Below are 25,823 nucleotides of genomic sequence, written 5' to 3'. Positions count from 1 at the left end.
CGGGGCTGGAGAGGCGGTGGGCCCAGGGACACGGCCGCTGCCCCCAGGCCTCCAGACCTGACCCCCGGGCTCCGGGGGACGGGGTGCCCCGGGAAGGGCCACCTCAGCCGCGGTTCCCAGAGGCACCTTCCACCTCCCGACGCCTCTTCCCGTGACGATGATGTGAACCGTCTGCCATCAAGGCCGGCGGGGAGCGGCCCGCGCAGAGGCCGGCCCAGCCTTTCACAGGCAGTCTTGCCGTCTTCAGAGGCGCCCACCCTCGCCTCACCTGCGGGCAACAGCGTCTGCCCGCTCGCGTCTCAAAAGGCAAGAAAGCCTCCCTAGCCTTCCTGTGCGCCCTCACGGCGCGTCCTGAGCAGGGCGGCGACTGTGTCCCAGTCTCCTCAGGCCCCGGACGCGCGCCTCGTCGCCGGGGCGGCCGCCGGAGCGGACTCGCCCGCGTCCCGTCGCTAGAGGGCGCGCCCCGCACGGTTCCTCGGCGCGCCGGGCCCGCCTGCGCCCGCGCCGGTTTCCGGCGGCTCCTCAGGGAATCGGAGCGCGTGGGGCGTTTTGCCTGCCGGCTTGGGCCGTCTCCGACGGAGCCCGGCCGGGAAAACCCAGCCTACGGCCGCAGGAGCCGCCCTCCCCAGGCCACTCTGAGCACCTCCTGGCCGCGGCCGGGGACGCAGAAGATCCCAAGGCTAATTCTGCAGCGAGGGGAGCAGCCAGGGGCGGGAAACCAGATTCCACCTGTAACACAGAGCTAACGGCCCAGGCTAACCCACCGCCGCCAGTGACCTTTCTCCTCTGTCTGATTCTGTCTGTCTCTGAGTGTCTCTCTGTGTCTCTGTGTCTCCGCCTCTGTATCTCTGTCTGTCTCTGTCTCTCTCTGTGTCTCTATCTCTGTCTGTCTCTCTCTGTCTCTCTGTATCTCTGTCTGTCTCTGTCTCTCTCTGTGTCTCTGTCTCTCTGTCTCTCTCTGTCTCTCTATCTCTGTCTGTCTCTCTCTGTCTCTCTGTATCTCTGTCTGTCTCTGTCTGTCTCTGTCTCTCTATCTCTGTCTCTGTCTCTCTGTGTGTCTGTCTCTCTGCCTCTATCTCTGTCTGTCTCTGTCTCTCTATCTCTGTCTGTCTCTGTCTCTCTGTATCTCTGTCTCTCTGTCTCTGTCTCTCTGTGTGTCTGTCTCTCTGTCTCTGTCTCTCTGCCTCTGTATCTCTCTGTCTCTCTCTGTCTCTCTATCTCTGTCTGTCTCTCTCTGTCTCTCTGTGTCTGTCTCTGTCTCTCTCTCTGTGTCTCTGTCTCTCTGCCTCTATCTCTGTCTGTCTCTGTCTCTCTATCTCTGTCTGTCTCTCTCTGTATCTCTGTCTGTCTCTGTCTGTCTCTGTCTCTCTATCTCTGTCTCTGTCTCTCTGTCTCTCTGTCTCTGTCTCTCTGCCTCTGTATCTCTCTGTTTCTCTCTGTGTCTCTGTCTCTCTCTGTCTCTGTGTGTGTGTCTCTCTCTCTGTCTCTGTCTCTCTGCCTCTATCTCTGTCTGTCTCTGTCTCTCTGTGTCTCTGTCTCTCTCTCTCACACACACACCATCTCCTTTCTCTCTAAACATCCGTGAGTTATTTCACTAAGAACACAGGCAGAAAGCAGAGAACGTAGGGTGCTTCACTCTTTGCTGTTCCCTGCCACATTTTCGCCCACTGCTTCTTGTATGAATGCAAGCATTTTTCTCCCCATAGAATTCACCGAGTTTGGAAATCTTACTTGTCTGTGACCTGTTTGTGGCCATGACGAGTAAATCTGGGTTACGAAGACTGCATGGTTCACAGTTGGTAATTTAAAATATCCTATAAATAATATGAACCCCAGGAAATAATATTCACGTGGCCATCTGGCCTGTGGATTACAGGGGCGTCTTCAGAGGCTGCGGTGGTCCCCCCTTCTTTGCCCCTGTCACTCCTTCCCCACTCCACCCTGCCCCGCCTGGAATCCTCTGTGATCCACCAACTGCCCCACCCCCAGGCTTCACTTGGGAGCCTGAGAAAGGGGCCTGAGCTTAGATCAAGGCTGGTCACTCAGCTCTATCCTCTGAGAAAAAAATGTGCCAACCATCTGCGCTGACAGGTGCTGACAGACATCGGACCTCCTCTGAAAGGGTGCCCCCTGCAGACCACCCCCATATATCCTCTGGCCACTCACCTGGGGGAGAGCCCAGGCCACGCAGGCCCCTGAGCCAGCAGGGCAGGCAAACAGCCTCTACTGATCCCGCCATCCGCTCGTCCCTGGGACCTTCCCAGGCAAACCTGCACCCAGGGGATCATGGCAGCCCATGCTGGGGTTTGGGGGCAGCTCTGCCAGGGCTGTGTCAACAGCGAGTCAGAACCAGGAGGAGGGGGAACTCAGGATGCCTTCTTTCCTAATTCCAAGCCCTGAGACTGTGATTCCACAGATACGCAAGGTCAAGAGTCAAACCCAGGAACCACAGTATTCCCAGTAACTGTGGTTCAGCAAACGCCCTGCCCTGCACTAAGTCTGAACACTTATATGCGCAAAGCCAGGTCCAGACCAGGCAGCATTTAGCAGAATGAAGGTTTGGACCAAACTGAGACTTGATTTGTGCCAAAGTGGTTAAATGTTTTCAAGCCTGCACTGTTTTTCAGTTTTATAAAAGCACACTTCTAGAAACCATTTGAATGTCCCCGTGAGTGACCACTCACACATGGCCGGAGCATTTCAGGAGAGAGCCGTCCTCTCACAGGAGCCTGTCTCCAGATCCCAGCTCGCTCAGCAAGGTCGCCCTCATCTGCTCCCGAGTCACCAAGGAGGTGCCAGCTGCTGACCTGAGTGTGGAGGAGGTGCTGGGCCTCCACTAGTGGCTCCCACGTGCCTCTGGGCTGGACCACGTGCTCCCGGCCAGCTTCCCCAGGAGGATGCCCGGCCAGCTGCCACATGAAGCCAGACCCCAGTGAAACCCACCTTCTTGGGAGGAGCCAGCCAGCTGGGATGGGCCCAAGAGGACTCAGCTGCCCATGGCACCAGTCTGGGTCCGTCCTCAGGGGGCCCTCTGGGACCCGAGTCCTCTCCCCGTGCTGACGAGATGCAGTCTCGTCATCGATTCAACACTTGTGTGCCGAGCACCTGTCACGGTGCTCCGATGGGGAACGCCCCACTTCTGCCCTCCCAGAGGTTGTGGTCCAGGAACCTGGGAGCAGCAGGCTTTTACTGGGAGCCACTAACAATACGACATGTGGGGAAACCCAAGAAGACACGGCTATGAATATTAAGAGTTTAAGAGTGGTAGATTTGGGGTTGACGAGCACACTGCTGTATATTAAACAGGTAACCGACAAGGGCCTGCTGCTCCGCACAGGGAACTCGTGTTCCCTGTAGTGACCTAAAGGGGAAAGGAGCTTGAAAAAGAAGAGATACATGTATTACATACAACTGAGCCAGTTTGTCGTACACCTGAAACTAACCTAACATTGTTAACTCTACTCCAATATAAATTACAAATTAAACACAAGAATGGTGAGTCACTACAGAATTCAGGAAATTCCCCATACAAGAACAGCATTCTGTAAAGTAGGTAAATAACAAGGACCTACTGTATAGCACAGGGAACTACACTCATTATCACGTAATAACCTGTAAGGGGAAGTAATCTGAAAAGGAAGCGTGTACGTGTATGTGTAACTGAGTCACCTTGCTGTTCACTTGAAACTAAACAACCTTATAAATTAACTGTTCTTCAACTTAAAAAAATAACAGAACAGTACTGCTTCTACGTAAGCAGTACTTACTGCAGGGGAACTTTATGTGGTCAAGAAGGAGTGGTGATTTGAGGCACTACTTAGGAACCATGAAACCAAGCGATACCTGTGTAATCAACACCAGAGTCCATTCATACTGCGGGCACTGGCGACTCCATGCAGGTAAGCTGCGGTCTTCATTGCATGTGAGGACCCCAAAGAGGCTCGTCCAGGTTGTGTAAACGTCACTTCAAAGAAAATAATTGGGGGAAGTCTAACATGTATTTTTGTGGCCTTATTATCTCATCTTGTCATCTTTCACAGAAGAGTTTCGAGTTCCCTGGGAGCACACGTGAGCACGGGCTGGCCCCACACATCGGCGGAGATTATTCCTGGTTCTGACTCTGACTTCTGGTCCCTCCTGCTCAGAGATGTGCTTCCCGGCAGACGGGAGCAGCACCCCGTTTCCCGGGGAGTTCTCAGCTGTGTTTTCTGGGAGGAGAAAGGAGAGAACTCTTTCTGCCCCCCTGAAATCAGGCTCACTGCGGGTCGACAGCAAGTGAGCTGGACATCAGCTAAGCTTCAATCTGCTGACGGTTCTGTCATGGGCTTGGGGGCCATTCCACTTGGTTCTTTAGCTTATAAAATCCATCTCGAATGTTTAAGTCACCCACAGTCAGACACCGCCCCTCAGCCTGATCTCCCGGGGTGAGAGAAGATGAATGCCCTGGGAGCCGATGTGGGGACCCACCGAAGTGTTCCCCCTCCTGCGGTGGTGTCCACAGCACAACCAGTTTCCAGGAGAGGACGGCTCCCTCCGGGAAATCCTCCCCACACTGCTGGAGCTCCATCTGCAAACACTGGGGATTCGTGCCGGTGACCTCATCCAGATTGTGGTCACGACTGGATGCCCTCCCAGCACAGGTCTCACAAACAGACCCACATGTGCCTGTACAGTTTGCATCCTGTCTCACCCTGTTCAGAGGAGTCAAATATGACACTGTTTCCTGCAAGTGGGCCCAAGGATGAGCCTTTTCCTCCAGAGCCCCCTCTAAGACGCGGCTCACTGGGCGGGCTCTCAGCACCTCCAGTGTCACCCGCAGAGGAGGGGACTCTGGAAGTGATGAAATGAATACGTCCTTCAAAGGTGACCCGGCCTGGAGATCACAGACATGGTGACAGGGATGGAGAGAAAGATGGGGACAGAAAAGAGCCTCCTGCTGCTGCTGCTGCTGCTGCTAAGTCGCTCAGTCGTGTCCGACTCTTAGTGACCCCATGGACTATAGCCTACGAGGCTCCTCCATCCATGGGATTTTCCAGGCAAGAGTACTGGAGTGGGGTGCCATTGCCTTCTCTGGAAAAGAGGCTACATGGAGGCAAGTCCAGGGCTGCCGTGGGGGGCAGGGGGACAGGGCGGCAGGCAGACAAAGAGCAGGGTCACCACGGACAACAGAGCAAAGAGCCGGGTCGATGCAGGTGGTCCCGGCCGTCATTCTTGCGTCAACGGGCCCTCACAGGGACCTCAGGGGAGTCTCCATAAACACTTCATGGGCTGAGATTACCTCCCTGTGGACTCCCACAAATATGACCACACCTTTAAAACCTTATGCGAGTACATTTCACTCGGACAGGAATTTCAGCATTTAACTACCTGTCTGTCTGACAAGCACGCCTTGTTCCAAATAACATGGAAGCGTTTGAATGTTTCAGCATCGTGGGCTCTTCCCAGACCCAAGTGTCTTTGTACAAAACCCTGCCCCACCATCAGCCACACAGGGGACATGTCAAGCTGATGATGTAGCTAGTTGTACGCAATCTGAGCTTCTATCACGGGTGGAGAAGGCGGAAGGCAAAGTAACTCACTAAGCGCACGCTCCGCTGGGCGCCGGGCTAGACAAGAGACACACAGCCTCGCTGAGGTTCTGTCTACAGGCTTTTCTCTACGCACGGTTGGGGGTTTCTTTGGAGAGGACATAGTTTGTTTTTTATTGAAGTTTGTCACTGACATACAGGGATCTGCATGTACATATTTAAAGTGACAACGTGATGAGTTTTCACATCAATACACACCCGTGAAGCCCTCACTGCCATGAACACGGCGCATGCATCATCGCCCCGAATGTCCTCATTCTCCTTTGTAAGCCTTCCCCCATCTCCCCCCAAAGTCTACCTCTACTTTCTGTGTCTAGATCACCGTAGACTAGCTCACACTTTTCAGAATTTTATCTGAATGAAATCATAAAGGACTTACCTTCCGTCCAGCCGTTTTCACGCAGCAGGACGATTTAGCGACTCATCCAGGCGTCGTGTGCGTCAGGAACTCGTCCCTGTCCTCTGCTGAGCAGTGTCCTGTGCCCATGACACAGTGGGTGGGCTCAGCCAGTCACCCTCTGAGGGATGTTTGTGTTACTCCCACTTTGGGGATTATCACAAATGCTGCAAACATATCCAAGTCTTTGGTCATATGATTTTTTAATTTGGAGTAGATACCGAGATGCGGAATTGACCCGACCACATGGTAGGAATATGTACAACCTTTTGAGAAACTACCCATTTTCCATTTGCACATCTTTAAGAATTCTTTTTGTATTTCTGGAGTCAAGCTCTTTACCAGTTGTGCGTTTTTCTACCAGGTTGTAGCTTGACCTTTCATTGCCTGAAAGGAATTTTTGAAAAACAGAACCTCTAAAGATGAAGCCAAATGATCAGTTCTTTCATTTACATTTGTGTTTTGATGATGTATATAAAGAAATCTTCGCTTAATCCAGGATCATGAAGGTTTTAACTTATGTCTTCTTCTTGAAGTTTTATCATTTTATATTTTACACTTAGGTGTGTACCTATTTTGAGTTCATCTTTGTGATGTGAGGTATGGACTGAGTTCCCTTCTGGCATATGGATACCCAGATTTTTTCTAGCACCATTTTTAAAAAGCTATCCTTTCTGCACTGAATTGCCTTTGTACCTTAGTTGAAAATCAATTATCTGTATATGTGTGTGTCTATTTCTGAACTCTCTGTTCTGTTCAATTGATTTATCTGTCTACCTGGATACCAAAACCACGCAGGTTTGATCACTGTAACTTTATAATTAGTCTTGAAACCAAGGAGTGTTAGGCCTGCAATTTGTTTCTCTTTCTCAGTTTTTTGGTGTCTTCTAGGACCTTCAGTTCAGTTCAGTTACTCAGTCGTGTCCAACTCTTTGCAACCCCATGAACTGCAGCACGCCAGGCCTCCCTGTCCATCACCAACTCCCAGAGTTTACCCAAACCCATGTCCATCGAGTCGGTGAGGCCATCCAACCATCTCATCCTCTGTCGTCCCCTTCTCCTCCTGCCCTCAATCTTTCCCAGCATCAGGGTCTTTTCCAATGAGTCAGCTCTTCGCATCAGGTGGCCAAAGTATTGGAGTTTCAGCTTCAGCATCAGTCCTTCCAACGAACACCCAGGACTGATCTCCTTTAGGATGGACTGGTTGGATCTCCTTGCAGTCCAAGGGACTCCCAAGAGTCTTCTCCAACACCACAGTTCAAAAGCAGCAATTCTTCGGCACTCAGCTTTCTTTATAGTCCAACTCTCACATCCACACATGACCACTGGAAAAACCATAGCCTTGACTAGACGGACCTTCATTGGCAAAGTAATGTCTCTGCTTTTAAATACGCTGTCTAGATTGGTCATAACTTTCCTTCCAAGGAGTAAGCATCTTTAAATTTCATGGCTGCAATCACCATCTGCAGTGATTTTGGAGCCCAGAAAAATAAAGTCTGACACTGTTTCCACTGTTTCCCCATCTATTTCCCATGGAGTGATGGGACCGGATGCCATGATCTTAGTTGTCTGAATGTTGAGCTTTAAGCCAACTTTTTCACTCTCCTCTTTCACTTTCATCAAGAGGCTCTTTAGTTCTTCTTCGCTTTCTGCCATAAGGGTGGTGTCATCTGCATATCTGAGGTTATTGATATTTCTCCTGGCAATCTTGATTCCAGGTTGTGCTTTCTCCAGCCCAGCATTTCTCATGATGTACTCTGCATATAAGTTAAATACGGAGGGTGACAATAAATAGCCTTGACGTACTCTTTTTCCTATTTGGAACCAGTCTGTTGTTCCATGTCCAGTTCTAACTGTTGCTTCCTGACACTCGCATAAATGCAGATTCATGGAAATCATCTTGTCAATTATTAAAAAAAAAAAATCTGTTCAAATTTTGATTGGTATCATATTGAATTCTCAGATCAATTTGGGGAAAACTGACATTTTAGGAATATTGAATCTTCTGACTCACAAACATGGCACATCTTTCATATTATTTAGGCCTTCTTTAATTCCTCTCATTTATATTTTATAATTTTCAGTTGTCAGATTTATCACCAAGTATTTCATAGTATTTTATGCTATTGTAAATAGTATTTTTTGTTTCAATTTATGTGCTCAAAGAAATCCAATATATCTTTGCGTATTGATGTGGTATCCTATCAGCCTTACTGCACTCACTGAGTCATTCCAACAGCTGTTTTTATAGATCCCATCGGAATCCCAATGAAAGAAGCCAGACTGAAAGGAGCATATACTGACTATTATTCCACTTACATAAAATGCTAGTAAATATAAACTAATCTATAGCCACAGGGCGCTGGTGGGGGCGGGGGGGAGGAGTGTTATGAAGGGGAGCCAGAAAACTTTGGGGAGCTGCGAATACATTCCTTCTATTCTTCGTGGTGATGGTTTCCCATTTATATATCTGTCAAACCTTATCAAAGACTACAATTTATACATGTACACTTTATTTTTTATGAATCAAGCCTCAAAAGAAGTTGCTTTTAAAAAATCCTTTGATAAGTTGGAACTAAATTTTCCACTGACCCAAACACATGGAGTTCCAGGGAGAGGACAGAGGGGTTGGGAGGGAAGCGAGGCCCTTGAGACCGTCGCCTTCTCACAGGGTCAGAAAGGAGGGGCCGTGAGTATTGCTCAACCCTGAGCAGATTCTGGTGGGAAACTTGGGCGGGGGGTGGAGTGAGGAGGTGATCACAGGAGACCGGGTCAAGGACAGGCAGAGGCTGTCTTCTCGACCGTCTTCTCCTGCCTTGAAATGACTCAGGTCCTGACACAGCAGACGTGCTCTGAGAAATTCACAGACAATTCACATAACGACAGCTGGCAGCTCAAGATCATGATTCAGAATCATCTCACTACACGAGGATGCTAGCCCAAAATTAAGGAGCGCACGTTCATTAGGAACAAACATAAAATATGGATGTTAGGTTTAGAAATCCACTCCGTAAGTTCAGCCTGGGTGTCAGCGTCGTACGCGGTGGTGGTTCTTGTCGAATAGGTCCCGTGGGGCTTGCCGACCATCAGTAGAGCCTAGGGGAGTTACAGGAAGCCACAGGCTAAGCTGAGAGAAGTACAGGCTCTGAACCTCGGCTCACACAGCCCTCTCTGCTCTCCCATGTCTGGAGCCAGACGCCCGGCCAGGCCCCTGATTTCAGGAGAAACGTGGGCAAGAGGGAGACGTCTGGAGGTGGGTCACCATGGAAACCATCCCGGTGTGTTGTACGAACAAGAGTTAAAGGAAACATGCTTCACCTGGGAAGAGGGGCTTATCCACATCCGTGTGCTCCTGCGTATGAGACCAGACTGGACCTGAGAAACCAGACCAACAGGACCACCAGCGAGTGGAGGCGGAGAAGGCAAGCGCTCTGGAGACCACAGGGCCGGGCCTTGCCATCAGAGCCTCCAGACCCCTCCTGCTGGAGGAGGGCCGCCCTGGCGGAGAGTGTTTCCGCTCTGAGAGCCCGGGACATACGGAGCTTGGAGGGAAGGACCACGGGGTGCTTTCAAGGGATGCTCACTCAGGCCGCAGTCTCAGGGCCGATCTCGACAGAACCCCTGCAGCCTCTGCTCACAGACAGCTCCTGCTCGCCATCAGCCTTCCCACGACTGCAAGCGCGCTCCACCAGAGGGATACAGAGCTATTGAAGGGCCCCCCACGCCTCCCCAGAGAGACTCGGCCGAAGCCAGGTCTGCGGACACAGACACCAACATGCGCTTCAAACCATGGGCCTCGCCATGTCCAGCAGGTTCTCACCTCCCAAACCAGGGCCCTCCCTCCCTCACGGCATCTCAAGAAACATTTGCTTGGTGACATCCTGGCAGCCTGTCTGGTTCCCTGGTGGCTCAGATGGTAAAGAATCTGCCTGCAATGCAGGAGACCCAGGTTTGATCCCTGGGTTGGGAAGATGCCCTGGAGGAGAGAATGGCTACCCACTCCAGGATTCTTTCCTGGAGAATTTCATGGGCAGAGAAGGCTGGTGGGCTACAGTGCATGGGGTCACAAAGAGTTGGCACGACTGAGTGACTAACACATAGCAGCAGAAGAGACACTGCTTCTTGCAGACTCTGTTCTAAAACATTCCCTGGGAATCCAGTCCCATGGTCTTCAGGGTCAGAACCCTGCCGTTCTCGGCTCTGGGATGTCAGGTATCGGCCTTTGGAGAAACCACAGCACGTTTTCAAGATCAAACAGGGACAAACAGATTGGCAAGCAGCTCCTGGGCTGTTGAATGCAGAGACACAAAACATTCTGGAACCGACGCCCAGAAAGAACAAAGCCTGAGTGTGGGATGTGGGTTTTTATGCCAGAAAATACGGGATGCAAGCGGCCTCTGGATGTGTTGCTGGGTGGCTGCTGGCAGAACCTTTGTTGTTTCTGATACAACAATGGCAAGCGTTCTCTCTGTTTGCACACGGGTTAGTTAGCGTCTGGGATGGAAGCAGAATGCACAAAAGAAGTTCTCTGTCGTTTCGAGACAAATGACTCGGATATGATGAGATACAGAGAGAAACCTAATTAGTTCTTCTGGGCCCTGGAGAGCCAGCCCCTCTCTCATATCCAGTTCCCAGATCAGCACAGGAGGAGGCGAGTGGAGCAGACCCACTTGCGCCAACAGGGACCCCCGAGGAACGGCCTACCACACGCCAGGCTGTCAGACCCCTGACCCTCTGCCAGGGGGCCACACAGCAGGCCCAAGGCCCAACTGCCCACCTGCCCTGTGCGCCACTCCCAGCTTTCGCTGGGTCTGCACCAGCAGAACTGACGAGGGGCCGTCCTGGGAGACTTGCTGTCAGACGCTGGACGTGGTGTGTGTGGGTGCTGGGGGTGTTTGCATGTACTTGTGTGTATGTGTGCACCTGTGTGTTTGTGCATGTTTGTGTCTGAAAGCTTCTGTGTATGTATGTACTTTGTGTGTGCCTGAGTGTGTATTTGTACGTGTGTATATATGCATCTGTGTGTTTGTGTCTGAAAGTTTCTGTGTGTGGAGTCTGTATTTGCGTGTGTGTGTGTGTGTGCGCGCACTGGAGAGGCACACGGAGGCACAGATGCCCTTTTCCTCCTCTGGCCTGGAGACCAGACTCAGGGTGCACGATTTAACCAAGACCTCCATCCTCAGGACCAGGCTTTCCCAGTGCCTGCACTACTGACATCCGGGACCAGGTGGCCCTTGGCTGGGACTGTCCTGTGCATCATAGCAGCAGCCCTGGCCTCTGTATGCTGGGTGCCAATACCATCCCTGATGTGACTGCCCCAAGTGACCCCAGATACTGCTAAGTGTCCCTGGGGCAGAGCTGCCTCCACTGAGGACCACTGTCCTAGACCTGCCGCTTGGTGGGTGAGAAGAGATAAAGGAGAGAAAACCAGGCCTAGGACAAGAATACCTCTTGCACCCCGAAATGGGGGAAACAGAGAAGCCACGCCCCCTGCAGGTCCCCGCTCCTCCCTGGGGTCCCTCCTGGGCCCCCACGTGGTTGTGTAAGAGCCAGAGGAGAGCAGGGAGGCATCCTTGAGCTTCACAGGAGATGCGCCTGAGGCCCCCTGGAGCACCCAGCAAAGGGAGACCCATGGATCCCCGGATATTTGAGGAGATCCAGCCACACCAGAGATAAAGTGCCAGATAAGCGCAAAGGAGAACGAGCGATTAGCGGACACAGCTAACTCAGAAAAAAAAATACCAGGGCTTTAAAAGTTTCTATTTTCAAAAAGATTCAGTATAACACTGAGCCCCTGGGTGGGGAGAGGAAAGTGGATATTATAAGGAAAGTACTGAACAGGAGGAAAGAGCCTTTAAAAGTGGAAACGAAAGCAGAAATTAAAAGCAAAAACTTAACACAGAACATTAAGGAGGTAAAGCTTTGGAATTCTTCTAGAAAATAGAACAATAGCAATAAGAAAAAGAATCATAACTCGAAAGCTAAAGAAAAAATGAGGAATAATCTGTATTAGACAAGTAGATCCAGAAAGGAAGACTAGAGAGAGTCATCCAGGGACTTCCCTGGGGGTCCGTGGCTATGACTCCTCCTTCCAACGCAGGGGCCCAGGTTTGATCCTGGCGTCCAGGGACTTCCCTGGGGGTCCGTGGCTACGACTCCTCCTTCCAACGCAGGGGCCCAGGTTTGATCCCGGGTCAGGGAACTAGATCCCCCATGCTGCAACTAAAGAGCTCAGGTGCGGAGACAAAGACCAGAGATTCCGCATGACCCAGTGCAGTCAAATAAATGCGCATTTAAGAAAGAAAAACGAAAACCACCCAAGAAATAATATTAACACAAGAAAACACCTCAGGACATTTCAGAAAGTGCATTCCCCCACCAAGTGCCAGCAGAATGAGAGTGAACTGTCAGAAGGTCAAAGATAAAGAAAAGATCCTCAAAATGTCCAGGAAAGAAACCGCTGCCCGCCTTCTTACAACCACCAGATATCAGAGAACAACGGAGACAAAATTGTCAGCCATGGCGTGTTTCCTTCAGGCTAGGCTTGCATATCCAGCTGAGCTACAATCACATGGAAATATAAATGTAAATATAAAGAACTTTACCTTGGTGTCTACTCTTAAAAAAAAAAAAAGCCAACAAGCTGAGAATATGTTCCAGAAAAACAAAGGAGTAAACCAAGGAACAAGTTTGGTTATGCCCATTAATTTTTATCTTTCTCCCTCGCCCTCCCATGAAGACTGGCATGGTAAGATTGGCATGGGTTAGACTGGCATGGGTTAGACTGGCATGGGTTTCGGTGAGTGGGTAGTACTTGCAAAAGCAAGTCCAGGGGAAGAAACAGAAGGAAAAATGATGTGAAGGTTGGGAATGAAAACATGAATTTTCAGATAATTTAAAAGATAGCAGAGAGGCTGCTGGGAGGCAAGTAGATGGAAGATGAAGGGGCAATTTTTAAAAATTGCCGACATCTACACAGACACACAAGAGAAGACTCTGCACGTGGACATCACCAGATGGTCAACACCGAAATCAGATTGATTATATTCTTTGCAGCCAAAGATGGAGAAGCTCTATACAGTCAGCAAAAACAAGACCGGGAGCAGACTGTGGCTCGGATCATGAACTCCTTATTGCCAAATTCAGACTTAAATTGAAGAAAGTAGGGAAAACCACTAGACCATTCAGGTATGACCTAGATCAAATCCCTTATGAGTATACAGTGGAAGTGACAAATAGATTTAAGGGACTAGACCTGATAGACAGAGTGCCTGATGAACTATGGACAGAGGTTCGTGACATTGTACAGGAGACAGGGATCAAGAAAATCCCCATGGAAAAGAAATGCAAAAAAGCAAAATGGCTGTCTGAGGAGGCCTTACAGATAGCTGGGAAGAGAAGAGAAGCGAAAAGCAAAGGAGAAAAGGAAAGATATTCCCATCTGAATGCAGAGTTCCAAAGAATAGCAAGGAGAGATAAGAAAGCCTTCCTCAGCGATCAGTGCAAAGAAATAGAGGAAAACAACAGATTGGGAAAGACTAGAGATCTCTTCAAGAAAATTAGAGATACCAAAGGAACATTTCATGCAAAGATAGGCTCGATAAAGGACAGAAATGGTATGGACCTAACAGAAGCAGAAGCTATTAAGAAGAGGTGGCAAGAATACACAGAAGAACTGTACAAAAAAGATCTTCACGACCCAGATAATCACGATGGTGTGATCACTCACCTAGAGCCAGACATCCTGGAATGTGAAGTCAAGTGGGCCTTAGAAAGCATCACTACGAACAAAGCTAGTGGAGGTGATGGAATTCCAGTTGAGCTATTTCAAGTCCTCAAAGGTTATGCTGTGAAAGTGCTGCACTCGATATGCCAGCAAATTTGGAAAACTCAGCAGTGGCCACAAGACTGGAAGAGGTCAGCCTTCATTCCAATCCCAAAGAAAGGCAATGCCAAAGAATGCTCAAACTACCGCACAATTGCACTCATCTCACATGCTAGTAAAGTAATGCTCAAAATTCTCCAAGCCAGGCTTCAGCAATACGTGAATCGTGAACTTCCAGATGTTCAAGCTGGTTTTAGAAAAGGCAGAGGAACCAGAGATCAAATTGCCAATATCCGCTGGATCATCGAAAAAGCAAGAGAGTTCCAAAAAAACATCTATTTCTGCTTTATTGACTATGCCAAAGCCTTTGACTGTGTGGATCACAATAAACTGTGGAAAATTCTGAAAGAGATGGGAATACCAGACCATCTGACCTGTCCCTTGAGAAACCTGTATGCAGGTCAGAAAGCAACAGTTAGAACTGGACATGGAACAACAGACTGGTTCCAAATAGGAAAAGGAGTATGTCAAGGCTGTATATTGTCACCCTGCTTATTTAACTTATATGCAGAGTACATCATGAGAAACGCTGGGCTGGAAGAAACACAAGCTGGAATCAAGATTGCTGGGAGAAATATCAATAACCTCAGTTATGCGGATGACACCACCCTTATGGCAGAAAGTGAAGAAGAACTAAAGAGCCTCTTGATGAAAGTGAAAGAGGAGAGTGAAAAATTTGGCTTAAAGCTCAACGTTCAGAAAACTAAGATCATGGCACCTGTTCCCATCACTTCATGGGAAATAGATGGGGAAACAGTGTCAGACTTTATTTTTTTGGGCTCCAAAATCACTGCTGATGGTTATGGCAGCCATGAAATTAAAAGACGCTTACTCCTTGGAAGGAAGGTTATGGCCAACCTAGATAGCATATTTAAAAGCAGAGACATTACTTTGCCAACAAAAGTCCATCTAGTCAAGGCTATGGTTTTTCCAGTGGTCATGTATGGATGTGAGAGTTGGACGGTGAAGAAAGCTGAGTGCCGAGGAATTGCTGCTTTTGAACTGTGATGTTGGAGAAGACTCTTGAGAGTCCCTTGGACTGCAAGGAGATCCAACCAGTCCATCCTAAAGGAGATCAGTCCTGGGTGTTCGTTGAAAGGACTGATGTTGAAGCTGAAACTCCAATACTTTGGGCACCTCATGCGAAGGGTTGACTCATTGGAAAAGACCCTAATGCTGGGTAGGATTGGGAGCGGAAGGAGAAGGAGATGACAGAGGATGAGATGGTTGGATGGCATTACTGACTCGATGGACGTGGGTTTGGGTGGACTCCGGGAGTTGGTGATGGACAGGGAGGCCTGGCGTGCTGCAGTTCATGGGGTCGCAAAGAGTCAGACACGACTGAGCGACTGAACTGAACTGAACACAGCCACAACATGGATTTGAAAAGTCTGAGTAGGAATTTTGGTTACTTTCAAATAAATTTTTCTTTGGTGGGATGCCTTCCTTTGACCTCAAGTTTTCTATGAGATGAGACCACATGGGTCACGTTTTCAAAGAATTATAAATTAAGAACAGTCATTTCAGTCTCAAAGCACAGATTATATAACTAAAAGAAATATGAGGTGAAAAGTCATGGAAGGGGGCATATGATAAAAGTGGAATCAAGATACAGTATTTTATTCTTTTAATCATAAAAAAATGCATGTTTACAGGAGGAGTTTTTAAAGAGCTGAAAGATAATAATAATTGGAGACATATACATGCTAAACAACAGAAGATAAAAATAAAAGAATTTTTAAAGTCATGGTGAAAAAGCATTTAAAACTCATAAAACAAAACAAGAATTAGAGCGCTTTTCATCTTGCTCTGTGCTCTGGAATAGCTTATGTAACATTATCACTGAATGTTTCTTAAAATAGGAGATCTTCTCAGCAAAGTTGATGATTATGCCCTTGAAATCCACTCTTTAACCAATGCAATGACGCTTGAAATTGAAATAACAAGTATCCATATTAAAAACTGAAAATTATACTATTATTTTCAGATATGAATATGATTATAGGCTCAGTAATTTTAAGGGAATCAACAATAACAGCAACTACAATAATAAAACTACCTTAACTAATAAGGAATTAACAAAATACCCAGACTCAAAACAAACCTACCAGAACCATGAGTGCCCCTAAGGCCACCCAGCCGCCTATTTTTAATGGTTCAGTGTTCTTGTAGTCGCTCATTTTGTCTGTTTTCAATTCCACTGTAGTGTTACGATCATCATGGTAATAATAACCAGGGTTCATCAAGTGCTGACTATGTTCCAGGAACATATGTGATAAGTCATATGTATCATTTATCACATATACTCTTAATAACATTCCATAAAGCCTTATCTTTGACCTGTGGCTTAGAATACTTAAGTTTAGCAAAGCTAAACCACACATCCCTCCCCTGGGTGTGTCCCTCCCCCAGGCGCCCATCCCCCAGGTGTGTCCCTCCCCCATGTGTCCCTCCCCCAGGTGCGCCCCTCCCCCAGGTGCCCCTCCCCCAGGTGCGCCCCTCCCCCAGGCGTGTGTACAGGTGGACGTCTTCCTAGATGGTGACCTGGGCCTTCAGCCCAGCCTTCTCAGGCTTGTCAGTAACTATGGCAGAGAGTGCGTTTATGGGAAGGGGCACCTTATGAAAATGCTGCACCCCCACGGGAAGACGAAGCGCTTGGCCCTCCCCCGGTCTGCGAATCCCAGTCCACGCCCACCGCGGTCAGGGTCCAGCAGCGATGCGGGCTCCCTCTGCGGCTCATCCGCACCAGCACCTTCCCCACAGCCTCGGGACACCGGCGGCCAGCCGCCGCCTCAGTGCTGTCTAACTCGGCGTCTCTGACGCTGATCCGCAGCGCCTACTCAGAACGTCGCTCTCGTCCCTTACGTTTGTCCTCACCCAGCTGACGCTCTGTTTCCGACTCACGTGTGTCCGGTGTCTCTCTCACCTACTCTGTTTCTCGGACCGCCTGTCCGTTTTAGCTGGAGGTGCTCTGCCCTGTGGTCCGCCTAGAAGCTCTCCCTGCCCACCCTCGCTGGGGCTGGTTCAGCACCGGTCGTCGGTACGGGCGATGCGAGCGTCCTCGGAGGGTCTTCACGGGCGCAGGGGGATGGTTGGGGGCGGGGAGTCCAGGGGGCAGCGCCCGGGGAGCAGACCTTCAGCTCTAAACTTAATTACCAGAAGAGCTGTGGCCAGGAGCAGGCGGGAGGCCAGGACCTGCCTTTCCGACCCCAGCGGGACCAACCGGAGGCCGCCCCCTGCCTCCTCTCTTCCCCGGGCTTCCCTGATGGACATCCTGGTAAGGGCAGAGCGACACGTCACAGTTTCCTCCCCAGAGCGCGTGACCGGAATGTGACAAGGGGACACACCGGACAAACCCAGACTCAGGGACATTCTACCAAGTGACTAGCCTGTCGTCTTCAGGAGAATCGAGAGAGACAAAAAGTGGGAAGCACAGTTACAGATCTGCAGAGATGACTGTGGATGAAGAAAACATATCGGCAGGGGACACGACCGAGACACAGGACAGGATCTGAACGTGTGCTGTCGATGGGCGTTGCTGCTGGTCAGTTTAATGCATTGGTTTTGATGACCTCACCGAAACCATGAGGGGTGTGACCCCGATCACACGGAGGAGAACGTCAGTGTGAAGACAGCGACAGAGATGGGGTGATGTGCTTACAAACCGAAGGTTATCAGTCACACCAGAAGCTGGGGGCTCAGGACAGAGTCTCTGCCGCAGCCTCAGGGGGGACCCACGTGCTGTGTGTGACAAACAAGCAGAGCGGTGTGCTCAGAATTAATGGTGGCGGGTGTAAACTATTTAAATATGTAAAAGTAGCCAAGTCATGAAAGCAAGTCAATCACAGAACAACCTCTCCTGCGCTGTATGGCTTCCTCCATAAGGTTAAAAAAGTGAAAATGTTAGTCACTCAGTCGTGTCCAACTCTGCGACCCCACAGACTATAGCTCGCCAGGCTCCTCTGTCCATGGGACTCTCCAGGCAAGAATACTGGAGTGGGTAGACATTCCCTTCTCCAGGGGATCTTCCCCACCCAGGGAGCGAACCCCCGTCTCCTGCACTGGCAGGTGGATTCTTCACCACTGATCAGTCCAAGCAACTGCCCGGCCTCTTCAAAGACGTCAGGGTCAGGACGGACCAGAAGCACTGAGGAGCTGCTCCAGACGGAAGGACACCATGGAGATGTGACCCTCAGCGTCATTCCCGACCAGGATCAGCCTCTGATGGGAAACGAACGCCTGAAAAGGACGCTGCTGAGTCGATTGGCAGCACATGGCAGTCTGGGAATGAGACCAGCGGCTCCAGGGACCTGGCGGTGGTGCCCCACGCCTGCTGAGGGCTTGCGGAAGCTTCCTGCCCATCACCTGGATTCCTGGTTCAGAGAGTCTGGGGGGGCAGGGCTGGGAATCTGCATTTCTAAGGAGTTCCCAGAAGACGCTGCGGCTACACATGGTGCAGGGACCCCACTTGGAGAACCAACCATCGGATTAATGACATTCCAGGGGTCAAGGTTAAATCTCCCAGTGTTGATTATTAAACCATTTGGTTGTGAAAGAATGTCTTGTTTTTACTAAATACACTGGAGTGGAGGGACTTGACTTGATTTCAACTTAAATGGTTTGAAAAGGTGTATGCGTGTGTGTGCATGTGTACCCGCGTGTGTTCATGTGTGCTTATGTGTGTGAGTGTGTGAGTGTGTAGAGAGAGCAGCTGGTGAAGAGCAGTGCAGAAGGTAAATCATGTCCCTGTACTTCATCCGCGGGCTTGCGCTCACGTGTCTTCAGGAGGATGTCTGCAGACCAGGCTGTTCTGTAATCACTCGGGAGAGAGGGACGCCAGGGCCTAAAAGGTTCCACTGCTCCCATGACTCCTCCTTCCACACCCCTGACAAGGTATCGCCAAGCCGCCCAAATCACCTGTCCCGTCTGCAGCCATCTAAAGACCTGCACACACAGTGGCTGCACTCCTGCGAGTACCAAGCAGCCGGCAGGTACTGAGAGTGACCTCTCATCCTGCAGGTGCCGGTTCTGGGACAAGAGGCCACTTTGCCTCCGAGAGCCCACACTCGGAGTGGACGGCTCGGGGTGCAAGCCCTCAGTCTGGAGGGATTTCCACTTTATGCCTCCACCCTGATCATCACGCAACACCGTTAATGACCTGCCCTGTTATTCTGCTGGCAATAAAGAAGAGAAAGCCTGCTGTTTCTCTATGAACTGACCACCCGGCCCCCACACCCTGTGGGGAAAATTGCACAGGCTTTTTTCTGCTTTTGAGATCAGACGCACCAAGCGGTCTGAGAAGCAACGTTACAAAGCGTGGGGAGATTTGTGCAGGAAGAGCGCTCGTTCGAGTCCAGAGTTAACGCTGGACAGAAAGCAAAGGTGGGCGAAGCCGCAGGCATGGGCGGAGGTGCACGCGGGTCTGTCCCCAGGTCGTGGATTGTACCTGGGGAGACTTGAGGGCTGTGCCAAGGGCCCCCACAAGCAGGTGGCCCAGGGCTCTGACCTGGCTAAGGCCTGTGCCTCCCTCAGACGTGGAGACGTAAGGACACAGCGTGGAACCCGCACAGCCGCACACTGAGCCCCCCAGTGAGAGGACGGGGCACCGTGGACCTGCACCCAGAATCGCCTCTGCAGGCTCTTTGGCTGCAGAGAGCGGGAGGGGTCTCCCGGACCACAGTCGTCCCGTGGGGCGCACTGGTCCATGCATCCCCCTCACATCCATCCGCGTGTGGAGGGACGGGCCCCCAGAGCCCCCGTGACCCCTCCAGTCGGCTGCGGCAAGCCAGGACTGACACGCGGAGCCACGCACCCAGCCTGAAGATGCCCAGAAGCTGAAAGCCCTCCCAGCTTCTATCATTCATTTATTCATTCATTCCTCTTGCTCCCAGAAGGCCCCCTTGCCTTTGTCCCTTGTCAGGTTGCAGACGGAGAGAGTGGAGACAAACTCGACCACTCCCCCTGCTCGCGGGGGTCGGGAAACACGGCATCACAGGGAGGGCTCCCCACTGGCCGTTGGCTGGGGGTCTCAGGCCCTGCGGGCAGCTTCCGCCAACAGAGGTCCTGACCTCTCAGCTCAGCCCTTGAGAGCAGGGTGGCTTTTATCCTCTGCGGCACACACCAGGCTGGCAGCAGAGACCACCTCCCACAGAGGAGGAATCCCGCCCCCCAGACCCAGCTCCCCCGCACAACCATCATCCACCAGAGGGAAGGCTCCTCCGGCACTGTTTACGCTGGCAGGGACCGGAATGTGGCATGATGGGAAAATCTTCTGAGTGTGCTGTTGCCTTCGGAAGTCTTAGCACCTCAGCCTTCTGACTCCCTCAGCTGTCAAACCAACCTCCGGCAGGAAGATCCCCCCACAGAGAGAGCGCTGGATGCACAGAGGAGGAAGGGAGTGTGTGCGGAACCGTCTGTCTCTCCTTTGGTCCTAAGTACTCTCTCTGCTCTTTCTTACGAAAGGGTGGCAGCTGCTTTATTTTTCATTTCTATGTCAAGTCCGGAAAGTGAACTCTAGTAGTGTATTCCCTTACTCAAATTATATTACTGTCGGAGGAAAATGGAGACTCTGTGGGATGTTTTACTCATTCTGCCTTCAGTTGGTTTATGTTGCTCAAGAATTTCATGGTTAGTCTATCCATGGAAAACCCAGAATTGTCCTCAAGGCCTAAAATGGTACATTCTCTGGCTGACGTGGACAAAAAGCATACATCGCAGGCTGAAGATAATGAACACCCTTGAAAACTCTTGATGATGCAGTCTTTAGTAGATAACACTCCCCTCAAAGTTGTAGTCACTCACTCACTAGTATGAACTAGTACCCACTCTTTCTAGACCTAACACCCAGTCACGGCTGCAGCACATTTTTCTCCCTCAGCTCATCTCGTCTGTTTAAAATCGCTAGCGCCATGTGTCCTGAATGTTTACTGTTTTCCTCGGAAAGCAACGAGCAAGAATGCAGACTGGTAAATAGTTATCAGTACCAACTGTGAGGAAGGTGCTGTGTTCAATGCAGGGGCCAATGGCAATCTGTTCCAAACGCTGGCATCTGTCTAAGTGCTGGCTTCTGCTTTTGAAGAGCATTTCCAAACATTGACGCAAGCCTGTTGTTCATGGTAGCATTTTAAGAATTTGTTGCTAATGGTGATGATTTGCATTCAACAAAAGACGGTGCTGCAAAGCTGACTGACCGAAAAGCCCCTCAAGACGCATGGTTTGAAGTGGAGGTCTGTGCTGACCACAATCTGCTCTCCTGTCCTGCAGCGGGGTCACCCTGAACGGGCTCACGAGCATCCCGGCCCTAGCTTCTGTGTCTGCACCCCAGGGAAATCTAAACCTGCCTCCTGGGGCATTCCTCACGTCCCAGAGCCCCCATTATGGAATTCGAGATTTAACGAGAAATCCTGAGCTTTATACACATCAGTGGATGTCACGGGGAGCCTTTGCCAAATGGAGCTGGAGTTCTGGGGACAGCTGTGTCCTGGGGAGGGCAGGTGAGGATGGTGACCACACTCACCAGGGCCAGGCCCCCCGCTGGTGCCCCCAATGCAGGGACATGGTCCCCAGGGGGGAGACTGTGCCCTTCTTCCCGGGGACACTCCAGAGCAGAGGGCCTCACCGCGAGGGGGCAGGGAGAGGGTAGGACACCCCCCAGCTCCCAGGATGACCGTTACATGGATACGAAGTCAACAATTCCACAAGCCAGCAACACAACCAAGACACAATGGAAAGACTCAGCCCAACTCCTGAGCTCGGGCACCAACTCTGAACCCCCCAGCTCCGGGCCCTGGTCCCTTCCAGGCGCACAGAGGCCCAAGGTGGCCTCATCAACGCGCTGTCCGGGGCTCCCCACCTCCTCCTTAAGAGTTCTCACCCGGGCCGGCCCATGGGGGCTGGGGAGAAGGGGGCTGCCCAGATCAGTGGAGTGGGTGTGACAGGCAAGGAGCCCCGCCGCCAGCATCCTAAATGTTTCCGAGGCCTCAGCGGGGTTCAGGCACAGCACCAGGGGTCTTGGGCACATCGTGACCTCTCCAGACTACACTACGGGAACCCTGGGCAGAGCCTGCCTGCCAAGGCCAGGGAGGGGTGGGGGCGTCTGATTGCCCACGTCCAGGGGGTTGGCCAGTGGATGACCTGCTCCAACAGTCAGTAGCCACATGTTTTAGCTTGTGCATCTGTTCACAGTGACTTCACTTTTCCCTGAGGCAAAAGCAGGTATTGCAAAGATGCCGTACTCGCCATGTAAACCTGCAAGTGACGAGTGTGGCAGGTCGTGTGGAAGGCGTGAAGCCCTCGGTGTGAGTCTCAGTCCTCATCACGGGGTGAGGATGTTTTCCTTCTGGCTAGAAGCGACTTAGCAGCAGCAGCAGCATGGGCTTCCCAGGTGGTGCTAGTGGTAAAGACCCCGCCTGCCAATGCAGGAGATGTAAGAGACACGGGTTCAATCCCTGGGTGGGGAAGATCCCCTGGAGGGGGAAATGGCAACCCACTCCAGTCCTCTTGCCTGGAGAATCCCACGGACAGAGGAGCCCGGCGGGCTACAGTCCAGGGTATCACACTGAGTCAGACATGACTGAGCACGCACACATGGTCAGGAGGGGCCATCCGTCGGTACACCCGGCTGCACGGGTCAGCGTGTTTCAAGGCAGGACAGGGCAGGGAGGGTCAGCAGACACAGGACAGATCTGTGCGCTCAGGAAATCCGGGCCCAAAGAGATCCAGATAGAATGAATATCTGCTTATTCATAATTTTCTCATATGAAAGCAAAGAGATTTCAGGTAAAAAAAAAAAAAAAAAGAGACTATAAGGATCACATCAGATATTAAGATCAACTGCTTTGGGGTGATTTTTATTATTCTTTGAGCATTTTTAAATTTGCATTAACGAGCTTGTATTACCTTATAAACAAAGTAGCCTTTTGAAAGTTAAGGATTACAGGGTAAATTTTATATGACAATAAAAGAGTTTAATGGCACATCAGAGCCCCCACGGACCACCTGGCAGGCAGGGAGAGGGCTGAGGAGGAGACTGGGCCCCACGCCCTCCAGGGGACTTTCCCAACACCGAGGTTGAATGCCACCCTAGAGAGGACCCGCCCCCACCCTGTGAGGGCCCCGCCCCCGACCCCGTGAGGAGCCTCCCCCACCCCGTGAGGACCCCGCCCCCCAGCCCGTGAGGACCCCGCCCCACCCCGTGAGGGCCCCGCCCCCAGCCCGTGAGGGCCCCGCCCCCCAGCCCGTTAGGAGCCGCCCCCGACCCCGTGAGGACCCCGCCCCCAGCCCGTGAGGAACCCGCCCCCCACCCCGTGAGGAGCCTCCCCCACCCCGTGAGGACCCCGCCCCCCAGCCCGTGAGGAGCCGCCCCTCACCCCGTGAGGACCCCGCCCCCCAGCCCGTGAGGAGCCGCCCTCCAGCCCGTGAGGAGCCGCCCCCCACCCCGTGAGGAGCCGCCCCCACCCCGTGAGGACCCCGCCCCCCACCCCGTGAGGAGCAGCCCCCCAGCCCGTGAGGAGCCGCCCCCAGCCCGTGAGGAGCCGCCCCCCAGCCCGTGAGGACCCCGCCCCCACCCCGTGAGGAGCCCCTCCCACCCCGTGAGGAGCCCCTCCCACCCCGTGAGGAGCCCCTCCCACCCCGTGAGGGCCCGCCCCCCACCCCGTGAGGAGCCGCCCCCAGCCCGTGAGGAGCCGCCCCAGCCTGTGAGGAGCCGCTCCCGACCCCGTGAGGACCCCGCCCCCACCCCCACCCCGTGAGGAGCCGCCCCCAGCCCGTGAGGGCCCCGCCCCCAGCCCGTGAGGGCCCCGCCCCCAGGCCGTGAGGAGCCGCCCCCACCCCGTGAGGACCCCGCCCCCCACCCCGTGAGGAGCCGCCCCCCAGCCCGTGAGGAGCCGCCCCCACCCCGTGAGGACCCCGCCCCCCACCCCGTGAGGAGCCGCCCCCCAGCCCGTGAGGAGCCGCCCCCAGCCCGTGAGGAGCCGCCCCCCAGGCCGTGAGGAGGCGCCCCCAGCCCGTGAGGACCCCGCCCCCACCCCGTGAGGAGCCGCTCCCACCCCGTGAGGACCCCGCCCCCACCCCGTGAGGAGCCACTCCCACCCCGTGAGGGCCTCTCCCCGGTAGTGTGGCCAGCGTCCTCGGCCGCAGAGTCCTGCCGCGAATTCACAGGGTGGCGCCACCCTCCTTCCTCGGGTACCGTCTGGGAGCACCCGTTCCTCGTCTCTGCACAGACCATTTTTTGGAGCATCCTTGGTCACAGAACCCGGCTCTCTGGAGGAAGGAACCAGGCTGTCTGATGACGCCAGGGCAGCAGGAGCAGACACCCGACAAGCGTGGTCTGCCTCTCTGGCGGGAGATGGAGGGCTCGCAGGTCCCGAGAGCCGGCCGTGCCGGGGCTGAGCGCCTGGGCGAGGGCCGCCCGAGGCCGCTGACGGCCCGGGGCCGCCCTTGGGTCCGGCCTGGGCGTCACGCGTCTGGAAGCGGCTTAGGACGAAAGGCGTTCTGCAAATGTAACGGGAAAGACGGCGGTTCTGAGAAAACGTTTGGTTTGGATTTGACGCTGGATCCTGAGTAGAGATGATCTCCTTCCAAGGGAAGGGCGAGAGATTTCAAGTCAATTATCTTCTTTTTGTAAAGACTGTTTGTGCCCAGAATACGAGACAAAATGTTTTGTCCCTTTCAGAATGCAGCATTTTGTGTCTTTCTGAACATCCAGTGTTCTGGGGGTGATTATGTGGCTTTATTGCTTCAAGATGCTGCGTGTCCCACATCTTAGTCTGAGAGACTTGACCGACATCAACCCCAACAGACTCACTGTGGTTCCTCCTTCCTCGAGCATCTCTGGGAGAAGGATTCTAGGAGTTTCATCAATAATTAATCCAGATATCCCTCCCTCCTCAGAAAGTCAACAAATCCGCAGATAATTCCCAAATTATTGAAGAGTCGAACAGATTAAATACCGTGACCCACCAAATCAGAGGTGCTGAAGTATAAGGAGGTTCACGTTAGAAGCCGAGGTGCAGGAGTAAGAGTTGGCGTGGACTGAGAGCTCTTCATGTGTTCAGGGAACTCCCAGCACCAGGAGTGTTAGCTCATTTCATCCTCAGGACGGCCCGAGGGGGTGGATCTCATTGTCCAATCGTCCCAGATGGGGAGAGCTAGGCTTGAGGAGGCAAGGGTGGCCAATGCCTGCTGTATCTAGGCAGGGGGACCCCTGAGCCTCATCTTTGTCATCCTGCCTCCCCCTGAAGGTACATCCGCCCTCTAAAGGCAGATTGGACATAAATTCCAGTTTTAATTAAAGTTCGTGCATGCTGAGTTGCTGCAGTTGTGTCTGACTCTACGACCTTATGGCCTGTGGCCCACCAGGCTCCTCTATCCTTGGGATTCTCCAGGCAAGAATACTGGAGTGGATTGCCATGCCCTCCTCTAGGGGATCTTCACAACCCAGGGATCGAACCGGCTTCTCTTATGTCTCCTGCATTGGCAGGCAAGTTCTTTACTACTAGCGCCACCTGGGAAGCCCCATTAAGGTTCAGCGAAGTCCGATTGTTGGCTAACTTGAATTAAACTCCATTGTAAAGAGCAATAGCCCTCGCTGAGGGCAGTACTTGCCAGGAGTTGAATAAATATTGGCACACCCTAATATTTGGGCTGCGCTGGCCCACAGAGATGCAGTGCATGCCTCCACACCCTGACCCATGTTCTGAAAACGGCACAACCAGGGGCCACTGAGTCCTCTGCCCTTGGACCAGGGCTGCAGGGCACCTGCCGAGCCACCCCAGGCAATCCCACCCCAGTGGACAGTGACCGGGGACACGCCCACTAGCTCGACCCACGCCCCACACCAGGTGTTAAGACCTTGGAGTCCCGCATGCAGAGGGACCCACGAGCCCCAGCCCAGGCCTGCGTGGGCCGCTTCCCCAGCTGGCCTTCCCGAGGAGAGAAGCGGCAGCGACTTGTG

At 52.4% G+C, this 25,823-nt stretch overlaps 1 long non-coding RNA gene across 1 annotated transcript in view; it reads right to left on the bottom strand.

Moving 5' to 3' along the window:
- LOC145530491 (uncharacterized) overlaps window positions 1–25,823 on the bottom strand; it is a 54,892-nt gene that overhangs the window by 25,949 nt on the left and 3,120 nt on the right. Inside the window, exon 2 of the long non-coding RNA XR_014071832.1 lies at window positions 5,968–6,152. This is a non-coding gene — a long non-coding RNA (uncharacterized LOC145530491). The remainder of the gene's footprint in view (window positions 1–5,967; window positions 6,153–25,823) is intronic.

This window comes from Giraffa tippelskirchi, chromosome 12 (assembly GCF_054371585.1).
Source record: "Giraffa tippelskirchi isolate mGirTip1 chromosome 12, T2T-mGirTip1v1.2.pri, whole genome shotgun sequence".
NCBI lineage: Eukaryota > Metazoa > Chordata > Mammalia > Artiodactyla > Giraffidae > Giraffa > Giraffa tippelskirchi.
The sequence above is the reverse complement of the archived record's forward strand: the minus strand, read 5'-3'. Positions and strand labels throughout refer to the sequence as shown.